The sequence below is a fragment of the Thermobia domestica genome, unplaced genomic scaffold (assembly GCF_964235325.1).
Source record: "Thermobia domestica unplaced genomic scaffold, izTheDome1.hap1.1 HAP1_SCAFFOLD_692, whole genome shotgun sequence".
Taxonomy (NCBI): Eukaryota; Metazoa; Arthropoda; class Insecta; order Zygentoma; family Lepismatidae; genus Thermobia; species Thermobia domestica.
In genome coordinates, this window is record NW_027656402.1 from 76,510 (window position 1) to 89,859 (window position 13,350).

General features: G+C 39.8%; 1 non-coding gene across 1 annotated transcript; it reads left to right on the forward strand.

Annotated features, from left to right (window-relative positions):
- Positions 1-9,226: 9,226 nt before the first annotated feature.
- LOC145677212 (5S ribosomal RNA) lies at positions 9,227-9,345 on the forward strand. The gene has a single exon (XR_014129690.1). It is a non-coding gene; the product is annotated as a 5S ribosomal RNA (ribosomal RNA).
- The last annotated feature ends 4,005 nt before the right edge of the window (positions 9,346-13,350 follow it).

A 13,350-nucleotide genomic window follows, 5' to 3' on the forward strand; every position in this document is an offset into this window, starting at 1 on the left:
GCAGCGGTGACACTGTAAGATTTCCCTTCCCTTATATGGCTCGACTTCTATCTTGTAACTCAACAGATGCCGTACGTCATATATATTGGGACCGGAGCTCTTCTCAAGGGTGGCCAGGAAAAGCGGAAACAGGGGGCGGTTGCCATCTGCGTCGGGACGACCTCTGAGCTGGCTGACGGACTCAACTGGATATCCTAGCTGCTCCAGTTCCTGTTTGATATCTGCTGGCTCAGCGTCCATGGGAAGCTTTCTTATGACGACTTTCAGAGGACGATTGGCCTTGGGCATCTCTGTGGCAAACTCGTAGTTTGACTGGGTGAGGAAAGCTTCCACTTTGGAGAAGTCCGCCCAAGTGGAGCAATGGATTTTCAGTGTATTGCGCATATGATACGAGGTGATAGGGCTCTGCAATGTCCGTCGCAGTGTGTTGGTTAGTGCGCATTTGTTGCTGACACCATAAATATATAGCGGTGGTATTTTTCTTGCTGAGAGGGTGGGGATGGCGGATGCCACACCGTCTTCCATTTCTTCTTCTCCCTCGTGGTCTTGGTTTCCCACGTCATTTTCTGATGCCCTTGAGCGAAGAGGAGCGTATTTGTTTTTGAATAGGATTAGCGACGTGATGGATGGCGCTTGGTTCTGGGGTTGCTTGGCGGTGCGGCGAGGATGTACAAAGCCGTCGTCTGCTGGCGGGTCTTCGCTTGCAATATCCATGGTGTCGCTGCTTTCAGTGTCCCCTGGGCCCTCGGGGAGAGGGGGAAATTCCTCTTGGGCTGGGTTGCTCACGCCTGGCTCTTCGGGGGGGGGCAACGATGATTGATCTGTCTCCTGCGTTGGTGTATTTTCTATCTGTTCTTGGCTGATGTGGTGGGCTGAGGCAGCCATAAGCAGCGCTTTCTGGCGGCGTCGGGGGGCGGTGCCCAGTGTGGTGAACTTCCTCTTCAATGGCTTATTCCCCTCCTTGAGTTGTCCGGCGGGGGGCTTTCGGAACTTTGAACCTGGTACAGACATGTTGAGCACTTGTCACTTGTACCCTGTGTTAATATTTTCACTACGCGTGTGGCTCTTATAAGGGCCGGAGCCGCTTTTTTAACCGTGCTGTTTCCTATGTGGCTCTTGTAAGGGCCGTAGTCACAACACTTAGTCACTGAATTTACTGTTTGGCTCTAGTAAGGGCCGATATTTATGTCTGAGTATTTGCGAACTCGCGGTAGTTATGTGGCTCTAGAAAGGGCCGGAGCCAGTTTATAACACACACGACACTCTCACTATGACACTCGAAAGTCTTTAGTTACGGTATGTCGAACAGTTTTTGGTGAACGATGTGGCTCTAGGAAGGGCCGTAGTCGCTGGGATTGCGTGTAAAACACACTCTAGGAGCGTTTTGGGCGTGCTCCTAGCGGCCTGTTTTTCTTTTAGCCGTTGTATGTTATCAGGGCAACAGTTTATTCATATGGGTCCTAATATTTTATTTTACTTTATTTTCTCAGCCTCGTGCTGAGCCCCGCTGCAGCGGGCAACTGAGCTCAGATCGACAGGATCTCGTCTTTTAAGGAGCTGCCAAAGGAAAGACGAACTCTGATTGGCTCCCCTGCCTGTGTCTCTCCGACCAATCAGAATCGCTCTCTCGGAGCTTGCTTCTCGGGAACGCGCAACTTGCCGAACAAAACTGAATACGTCCAGCAATATGGCGCCTTTGGTGTGTGCAGTGCTTTGTTGCCAACTACTGCTATCTAAGACATGCAGCATGCACACAACACTTCACAACACTTGCACAGCACTTCTAGCACTTAGGCAGCGTTGAGTTTGGTTACGGAGCGCGGACCGGATAGAAAGCACTTGCTGAGGCGGGCTGAGGTAAACAGAAGTTCGTAGTTGCCACAACGATAAGTGTGTTTCCTTCTATTTTGATAAACGATTTTTTTCAGGTATTCAATGAATGCACCAGATCCTATTCTTCCTTACTGGCTAGAAGAAACTTTATTCCACATAACTCAAAAGGCATTTGTTTTTATTCGCTTTTCTATTTTATGTTTCAGTCATTGCTAAGTCGGTCACACTACTTTTTCACCCTCCTTGTGCTTATAATTTTCATAATTTAACATGGAAATACTTATCAATAAATAATTATATTACCATGGTAATTAACTTCAATCCTTCCTGTGATTATACGCAAAGTACCATCTTCGTACTGCTTACTATAGTTCAATGAAGGGAATCTATAAAGTAACGCGTGTCGCACACATCTGCCTTGCAAACTCCCTGGCCTACTTCCAATGTATAGACTTTTATTTCAAATCCTGATTTAATTTCATAATTTTCTGTAGATTTTAACATTTTATTACCCAGCTTCTTAATACGAATGACAATCAAGCCTAAATATTTATTCCCTTTAACTTTATTTTTCTTTTTTATTTTGTGCCTTGTTTCATATTTGTTCTTACGTTAGCAATTAACGCACTTACCGTAGTTATGTATGAACAGGTTGTTTCTATATTTATTTTATTCCAAATAAATTAAATATATATACGGATTATTTTATGGTAGTTGATATTTTCTGTTGTTTCCTACGTGAATTGAGGAAACGCACGGACTTTCGCCTAATTCTTGTGCTACTTTCATATGTCTGTATCTGTCGAATGCTGTCGATCTGTCGAAATGTGTATTACTATCTGTCGATTCATCGAGTGAACTGAATTCGTTAACCATTTCACCAGGCGCGCATGCATTTTTTTTTTCTTCTAAGGGATCCAAGCTTCGGGGGGCAAGGTTCCAATACTACAAGCCACTATGTCTATATACTATTATTCTGCATTCGAAAACACGATAAATATTCCACTTACTTTTTCACAAAAACATGATACAGACAGAGTACAGATGAAGTGTAAGATCAGATTTATATTGATGATACATCAATATTTTCCCTGTTAATAACTACATTTAATGAGAAAGTCTGCAAATGTATGTTCACTTAGGAACTTTTGCGAGGAGTCCGCACCCGGTGGACACCCCGTGAGTACGCCTCTGCACTTGACTATACTTCGAATTATACTGCAAACAGTTGTATTTTAGTTTCCCCGTTTAGTTCATCGATATCATTAACACAAAGAAAATAGATGTTATAGATGCGTATTCTCAGTTCTCGCTTTATATCCGGACGTCTGCAAAAATCTACTCCTTTTCTTTCTTTCACGCATCCACCAAACTAACAATGATTTGTATTATAATATTTGCGCATAAAATGTATATCTCATACCTTCCATGTTCTCAAGTATTCATAGACAAAAACGGTTACTTTCTGCGAACAAATTGTCCAAACACAGTGCAAATGTCATCTATAGATTGTCCTGGTTCCGTCTGCGTGTACATAACAATGCGTCATAATCATACATTGCACATTAAGGATATCAATTAATCTTCCCAAATTCCTAGATATGCCTGGCAAAAGTTCCGCGTGTTGTAAGGATATTACATTTGTACTACCGACAAGGTGGTATCTTCCAACATTGAAGTTCAATAAACCCCAAATGTGTCGGATATAGTATTTGATTTCTTGTCTCATTGTTTGCGTCAGAGATGTCTTCTCAAGTTAGGATTTACGATACATACAGGATGAGTTGTATATATTGTTGCTGCCAGCTCTATATTAATCCCATATTTGTAAACGAATAAAAACAGTATTCTAATTATAACAATGTGCTCACAATTAATTTTATTCTTAATTGTTATACGTATTGTTGATTAAAAATGAAAATGTTGCTAAGTGAATTTTATTAATATTTTCTGTTGCGTGATATAGGAAGTGAGTGAAATATTGGAGGAATATAGTGTGCGTAGCAGATGATGTGCAGTGGCTTTGGATCGCCTGTGATAAGGTAAGGCATTTGCTATTTTAATTAACACATTTTATATACTGTAATCCTAATTATTTTTATGTGAATGTGCTTACTACTTGTGTATTCAGTGGGACCGATGTTTTAATATGTATGGTCAAGCAGTGTCGAGCCTGGTCAGTGTGTGGATAGGTGACCATTTTTTGTAAATCGATAACATTTAACTTTGTAAACACGGATGAAGTAGAAGTATATTTATTTTATTTTTTACCTCAAATATGTAGGACACTTCTCCTTTGTACATCAATTATTATTATTAGTTCAACTTGTTTACAAGTTAAATGAAAAGAATAGTCGTTATCGTGTGATGATTGTGCTCATTAGGCTAAAGAAGACTCGTGATAAGAAAGAAAAGAAGAACGGTGCTCAAGTTTCGTCACAGCATATTCTCAAAAATTTACAGGCAAAATTCAGTGTTCTGCATGAAAAGGCATATTTGTACGAAAAAAAAAAAAAATTCTGCAGACGACAGAATTAAATAAAGTAATACACATGTATTTTAGAGTTACTGGTGTAAAATCATTACAAGTGCTTTGCCAGGTGGCCAATAAAAAGCACGAATACTATTTAAGGGAGCCAAAACAGGAGAAAGCTGGGGGCCTGAGCGATAGCAAGAATGTGCGTCCAAAGTGAACAGGAGCGAAGGCGACGCGGGTATACGTATAAGCAAGGGTAGTGGAAACCAGTTAGTTTTCGAGTTTCAATAGCACTTGTCATGCATCCATACTAGTAGCGCCCCGCTTGTAAACATTAAGTACACTATGCAAGAATACACCGCCGGTGGAAAATAGTACCTAATACAGTTATCTTTCATATATACTGACTTATTTTACAGTAGTAACCCAACACTAGTAAACGTAAAATAAAAGTGTATAACTTTATATTTAATTCTATCGCCTGGCTTAGTTTTTCACCTGTAAGATGTACTTATTTAGAGCAAGTTTCTTAACTAGCAAATTAAACCGAGAACCACAGCAACCATATATATATTCTTATGATGTACTTTTCTTTGAGTGGTGTTCTCTGTCTATTCAATAACATTTTCTCAGTTTAATGCTAGCAAAAAACAAAACAAAATCAAAGTGTTTCTATATAAATTTAGTTCACCGTGTTGTAATATCACATGGAATTGAAAAACGAATAGTCGAACCTCTGCTATCTCGATCAAACTTCTCAGGATGATATACTGACTTACCGCAGAAGTTCGACTGAATACGTTTCTCAGTTCCATGGGAGAACCTGGAGAAGCAAAAGCCTGCGCAACGGAAAATACTAAATAAACTTGTAGAGCAGGTCAAGATGTATCATCATGCCAAGTTTCATTCAGATCAGAGAAGTTTGGCTGCAGCCATTTTCATTACAAAGCACAAAATGGATGGTCCCTAACCTCGAGAATCTTCACAATTGTCGACGAGTTGAACTGCACTCATCTGATCAAAATCAAACTTAAAATGGCAGTTCACTTTCAACTGTTAAATAATATGATATGCAGGCTTCTGCTTTCCTAGTTACAGTCTATCCACTGTGGTATGCATATTAGTAGAAATGTGAGAGTGCATATTTATTAAAGATTTGCTTCAAAAAGCGATGAAAGACATAGGCATTCCCGCGGGCGGTGATAACAAGATGCCGGAAAACGAACAAGCAGAAAGAATATGGGCTGAAGAAGTGTAAACGACGACGCGGCGGCCCGTAAAGGTGTTGCCGTCCTATTAAATGAATAATATCAAAAGAAAGAAAAAAAAAGTAAAAAATTTCGCGCTCGTAATCAAGACAGAAAGCAACTAAAGGAAATCTTTGTTTTACGTCCCACGTTATGCCGCTTAGGCTAAAAGAGGCGCTGATTATGAGAAATGATTGAAATGGTGGTGGAATGAAGAAAGTGGGAGGAAACGGGAGAACCCCGCGGTAACCCACCGCACATAGTTTTTGTCCACCATAAAGTTAACTTGGCGGGGGCTCAAGACAGAAAGACGGTTGGAAAAACAAATAAACGATGTTCCATCCCGTAAAAATGTTGGCGACCTATGAAATCAATATTTTTTCTTAAAGAAAAAAAAAAGAATTAAAAAGAGAAAAAAAGGTCAAAATTTCGCGCTCGCTTCGCTCGCGATCAGCAGAGAAAAGAGGACGTGACGCACCCCTAAAAGTGTTGGCGACCGATTGAATAAATATTGTGGGTAAAAAAAAAAAAAAAAGTCAAAAATTTCGCGCTCGCTTCGCTCGCGATCAGCACAGAAAGAAGGACGTGACGCGCCCCTAAAGGTGTTGGCAACCGATTCAATACATATTGTCGGTAAAAAAAAAAAAAAAAAAACGCTCGCTTCGCTCGCGATCGACATGAAAAAGGCAACGACGTGACGCCCCGTAAAATTGTCGGCGACCTATTCAATCAATATATTCGGTTGAAAAACAAAGTCAAAAGTTTCCCAATCGCTTCCCTGCCGATCGACATAAAAAAAAAGGCAACCCCTTCACCTCTCCTTATGCATTCATCAGTAAACATACAACCATAGATCACAATACCACTCACATCACCTATCAGTTCTCCACGTCCATCAAGATCCAATCATCGCCCTGGCCCTTTATGATGATACACAACATTACATGTTATTGTGTGCATTGCCCCGCGTTACAATACATGACCAAAAAAAAAAGAGAAAAAGAGCTGCACTGCCTTCAGTGTAGACATGTTCGTATTCGTAGAAAATGATTTTAGGTACACGATAGTACAGTAATCTATCTTCACATGCTTCAGATGTGAACGATACCTACACATGAAGAGGGCTCCCGAGGTTTCCTTTTCCAATAGGATGGAGCTCCACCACACTTGCAGAATGACGAGAAGTTATGTTAATAAATATATCCCAGAGTGTTTCGTAACTCGCCCTTGGTCCTAATGATGAAGCGTTCTTCAGATGGCCCCGATGTCTCCACACATGATACTATGCGACTTCTTTTCACGAGGCTCTCAAAGATCACGTTTGTGTCCTAACATTCTCTGCAGATATGACACAGCTGCGATAGCGGATCACAGAAGCCTTTCCTCTCCTTACAAGAGACGTGTTCATTCGAGCATGGGAGTAATTCGACTATCGATCAAATATCTCCCGTGTCACGATAGTAGTCACTTTCAATTCTTCTAACGAAGGTAAGAAAAAATGCTATACAAACTTCCTTTCGGTATATAAAGGATTAGGGGCCCAGAGAATATTTTCTTTCAAGAGGATACATTCTTTTTCGAACACCCTGTATATAGATCCTCTAATTATAACTGCAAACAAAATGTTGATTTTGCAATTGCTTCCATGAGAGAAAATTCTGTGCACTTTCTTTCTGAAGGGCCGGGCCTAAACGTTTTCCTTAATCATTAAATTTAGTAGTTATCTACAATTACATAGTTTTCCATTGTTCTCAAAATAAAGATTTTTCTCTATGAATTGTTGAATGTTGCTAGGGATATTGAAGTAATTCTTTTTAGTGTTTTTTTCTTTACAATAATGTACTGAACGCCTGCATTAAGGAAGTTCGTGTGTCCATCTTGCAAAATGTTTCGTCTTTTTTCATGCCCACTAAGATAAATATTCATTTTGCTCTTTTCTCCGTATGCAAACCACATTTCTTAAAGGCAACATTTTCATACAAATGTAGTACTAAAAACTTCTAATTGGCAACATCTGGGCTGCGAAGAGGAAAAAGAAAGAAATCTCGTACGTATTCGCGCGCAATTCGGAATTAGCCAATGAAAAGCACAAAAGCGGCCACCATCTCTCTCTCTTTCTTATTAACGGTTTTGTACTTTCTGCAGTTCTATCAGTGCTGCTAACCTCTTACTATATCATTGAATATGTATGTTTATATATATATATATATATATATATATATATATATATATATATATATATATATATATATATATATATATATATATTTTACAAAAAATCATACTACTACGGAATAATATTAAATGCCTGTAAACCCTCATTTCTGTTTGCACTTTCTGTTACACTACCTTCCCCGAACTTCTTTCAAGTTATTAAGTGCAGAACGGGGAGTTATACATATTTACTTGCGCTTTCACAATATCTGCACATTGTGTAATAATAGGAGACGTATAAAATAAAACTATATACTAATACGTATATATATATATATATATATATATATATATATATATATATATATATATATATATATATATATATACAGTACACATTCCACTATCCGAGGCTTTCCTTTTCTTTTCTTGCTGACGATAAATTACGCTCTTAGAAATGTTGTCTGAAAACAATAAGAATATGTGCAAAAAATACAATCAGAGGTAGAGGTCTTTAACAGGAACTAAGCAAGGGAGTTGAAAAATTTTTTATGCATGTAAAAAATATAGACATGAACCAACTTGTGAAATAAAAAGACCAGAAAACTACTCTTTCTAAATTATGTGTAAACTTTTTACCGAAAACGAAAGTTGCACGAAAGACTTTTTGTCCCTTTTTTGGCCTCCGGTGCTTGGGGTCCCTGGTTCAATCCCAGCTCGTGCCGTGTGAACTTTGTCGTGCATAAAGACCGTGCTCATGGGTTTTCTCGGGTTTCTCCCGTTTCCTCCCACTTTCTTCATTCAGTACTCATCATCACCGTCTCCTTTAGCGTAACCGGTATAAGTATGCGACGTAAATCTAAAGATTTCATTTCATTTCCCTTTTCTGCTCATACTGCTGATTATGCGCGATTATGCCAACATCCAACTCCGCGGATAATCGTGCGATTACTGTATATACAACTAATACAGATACGTAATTACATTATCAGTTACAGTATCGGTTTTTATTTACTAATTTGCCTCACTTTATTTGCATCCCTGCAGTAAATAATTCTTATCGATAATAGTTAAAATGTATATTACATTTTAGTGCTTCACGACTGAATGATCATCTGCCTTACGTTATCTCGCAGCTGAAGAGGATGCTACACTGAAAACTACCTTGCGTTATAAAGGGTAAGTGAAACATATCTTAAAAATATCTTTCATACATTTCATTGTGTACATTAAAGAATGTAAGTTTGCCTTTTTCCTGTAATCAATACTTAATAAAGGATTTATTTTTATTTATTTATATACAATTTCATACGTGGTTCGTGATAGTAAACTCGATAGGACATAGTGGCACTATGAACATCCGAATCACTCATCATTCGAACATTCAAATATTTATTCGAATATTAGTATATTCCAAGTAATGTTAACGACGTTAATATGCTTGCCTTTATAGTTAATAATGTCAATTCTTACTTAAAACATACTTCCTTAACAGGACATTGAAGAAAAGGTAGTTGCCAACGGCCATACCATGCTGAATATACCGGTTCTCGTCCGATCACCGAAGTCAAGCAGCATCGGGCCTGGTCAGTACTTGGATGGGTGACCGCCTGGGAACACCAGGTGCTGTTGGCATCTCTTTTTCAAATTTCATTATCCTTCAAGTACGAAAATACTAGAAACATTAATTTTATAGTACTTTCAAGAGATAATTTATCAACATTATTTCATAGCGATTAATCGATATTCTAAGCGTTATACCCACTATTTCTTACACTAACAGCCTGTTTATTTGCACGGCACATTAAAATAACCTGATTTCCGATCCGTGTGCACCTACTACTATACTTAACACGGAATGTATTACCACTTTTTAAAAGTAAATTATTATGACTAAGTGTAGATCTCCGGCGAGTAAATGCCTTTCGTATACAAGCACGACACATCTCCGCTATGTGCTTTACTTTTTTACTAACAGCATATAGAAATTGGATTTCAAGGTGTTTCTACATAACAGAATGAAGCAAATTTCGTGATTTAACTCTTTCGAATAATGTGTTGGTCCTGACAAGGACCGTTTGAAATGAAAAATCTTGAAGAAGATTTTTACTTAGAGCTTGTGTACTTGGTAACAGCCTTCGTACCCTCACTTACAGCGTGCTTGGCAAGTTCACCAGGCAAAAGAAGGCGCACAGCTGTTTGGATTTCCCGGCTGGTGATAGTTGACCGCTTATTGTAATGGGCCAAACGAGAAGCTTCAGCAGCAATACGCTCGAAGATGTCATTAACAAAGCTGTTCATGATACTCATAGCTTTGCTAGATATGCCAGTGTCAGGATGCACTTGCTTCAAAACTTTGTAGATGTAAATGGCATAGCTCTCCTTCCTCCTCCTCTTCTTCTTCTTATCTCCCTTGGAGATATTCTTTTGGGCTTTACCAGCCTTCTTTGCAGCCTTTCCGCTAGTTTTTGGTGGCATGATGACTCACTCGTTCAGCAAAATTAGATGTGTCCGCCGATTTATCGACTTCATTTAAATTACAGTACGTGTTTCAATTCGCGCCAACTGTCTTGCTTTTCATTTGATGCACTCGGGTGCACGCTTGAAGTAGTAACAAAACTGACTTGATTCATGGGAGGCCGCAATTTTTCCTCTCATCTTATTACGAAAGAATATTGAACAATGTCTGGTCGCGGCAAAGGTGGAAAAGTCAAGGGAAAGAGCAAGTCCCGCTCCAGCAGGGCTGGCCTTCAATTCCCAGTAGGCAGAATCCATCGTCTTTTGCGAAAGGGTAACTATGCCGAACGAGTTGGTGCTGGCGCTCCCGTGTATTTGGCTGCAGTCATGGAATACCTGGCAGCTGAAGTTCTTGAGTTGGCAGGCAACGCTGCTCGTGACAACAAGAAGACTAGGATTATTCCACGTCATCTGCAGTTAGCTATCCGTAACGACGAGGAATTAAACAAGTTGTTGTCTGGAGTTACAATCGCTCAGGGTGGTGTTTTGCCCAACATTCAAGCTGTACTTCTGCCCAAGAAAACTGAGAAGAAGGCATAAATGTAAGACCTATATCTCATACAAATCGGCCCTTATGAGGGCCACAAACCCCTTTATAGAGGAGATTTACGATTGAAATGAATTGTTTTCGATATACAGACTCATCAAAAGTGTCTGAGATAGTTGCTTAGTGTCATTCGAAATTCTCGCTGCTATTCGATTAATTAGTATGTGTAGTCGTCGATCGTAATTGAAGCCCATAGGAAGTCACACTATCTTTAGAATACTCCAAACAGCGATGTGCTTAGTTCCCACTACATTATTAATTATAAGATCATTACCTTTTGTATTGTCGCTAGCTACATTTTTTTGATATTTGCGTACATCGGGCTCATATTACCCAGAGGACAGGACAGTCGAGCCCAGATTCTCAGCAATGGAAGAAAACCTCATACCACATATTCTCATGTACTTCATGCTAGACAAAGGAATTTCCAACATTCTTAAAGCACTCATGTTTCTCTCTTGCGTTGGCTTGGCTGAAATTACTCTGTTCAATATGTTCTCGACATTTATTATTGTTCATTACTATGCCCCAATGACATCATGAACAGAGCGGATCAAAAAACTTTCCTAAATTTCTTTTGCAACATAGTAATGACATTAAATGCACACTTAAGTACGATTTATTCTTTGCAAGGTCGATATTCATATTTGTGTGATATGTGTTATATGTATATGGTTTGTAATACGCAACTACTCTTATTCTCTGATCTCAGAACTCATTTGCTACTGTGCCCAACGAGCGAGCCTAGGTTTCTTGTAACTACTGCCTTTCTTTAGTAAATAATGTGAAGTATACAATGCATTAACCTACATCTCATATTTGTATTACTCTTTATTTTACTAACCCGCTACGAAGTGTCATTAATTTACATGTAAATCACAATAGACACTACCGCAAAAGAAAAAAATCGAACCCAAGACCACGTAAACAAGATAAAGGACAAGATTCAGGTTTCTAACGCATTATTCGCCCCTCACAGCACAGTATAGAAGTTGTATAAGCCTCTATACGTACATCCTACTGTCAGAACAGAAATTCCGACTTGCGTTTCGCATCTCTCATGCTCGCTACTTCCAACAAATCGCCAATTTCCAACCAGAACCCCTTCTCCAGCATTAATACTGCTACATATGAATACGTATACATGAACGTACATAATGTAAAAAAAAACGTATGATTTTCTCAAATTAATCTCTCTACGTCTGTAATTTTGTGTGCATCAAAAGGCTTTAATGTAGTTACACGAATTCTTATAATCTAACAGAAAATCGCACAAAGTAAATCTTTCCCTTTATATAAATTTGTTGGCTCTGAAAAGAGCCGTTTATGCCAATTTTATATCCAAAATAGGAGGAACCCCAACTTAACCTCCGAAACCGTACAGGGTTCTTCCTTGCCTCTTCAAGGCATACACAACATCCATAGCTGTCACTGTCTTCCTCTTGGCGTGTTCTGTGTATGTAACAGCATCTCTGATTACGTTCTCCAGGAATACTTTCAATACTCCTCGGGTCTCTTCATAAATGAGACCAGAGATACGCTTCACACCACCACGGCGAGCAAGACGCCTAATAGCGGGTTTGGTGATACCCTGGATGTTGTCACGAAGAACTTTACGGTGGCGCTTGGCACCTCCTTTGCCAAGACCCTTGCCTCCTTTTCCACGTCCTGTCATTTCGATATGTTACTGCTTCGCTCACCACACACGAGAAATACAAGCCCAAGCAGCCCAAGACTCGTGGTTTTGTTCCTTCGATCATGCAGGGAAAGCACGGAGGAAAAACACAAAACGTGTCTAAGCCAATGAGAACTGTCCTTTTCGACTGACTTTATCCAATGAGAAATAGCTTGATTTAACGGTTTTGCTCTTTATATAACTTGACTTCATTCAGCGCGCAATTCAATTCAATTGAATTACATTACATGAATGATGATCAGGACGGAAGCTGAAGCAACTCCACACGGATTGAGAGAAGCAAGCGGTTCCTCGCGCGTTTTCTGAAGAATAGAATCAGCACACAGGGCCATACGAGCCTTTGGAATAGGCAGTTTCCGGATGACCCGCGTGTAATAAGTGTTAGTGATAGTGATAAAATATACACCGAGTGATCAAGCCACAGTATCTGTTATGCTAACTGTCTGACTACAGACATAGACTAATACAACCAACTGGCTCTTATTAGGGCCACCTCTGACATTTACTGACAACAAACTGGACATCCCTGTTCTCATGAACAGTACCCGTCCGGCTCTTTTTAGGGCCACCGACGCCTGACGTGACCAGGATTGATCTGCTCTTTTAAGAGCAGGTCCTTCCGGCTCTTTTCAGAGCCAGAGCTAAATATATTTCATCCCTCCCCGACAGTGTTGACGCTCTACACACCGGAAGGAGAGGTTAAGATCATTCGCTGCCCTGGCCCTCTTGAGTTCCCGAGCTTAGAGTAGGGGCTCTCGTATGTACAGGCTTTGCCGACAGCCGGGTAGTGCATGGACCTAACCTATCCCAACGGGACTGCTAAGATAGGGACACCACACGTAACATATACACATGCACCCACAAAACAACACCACAGTCC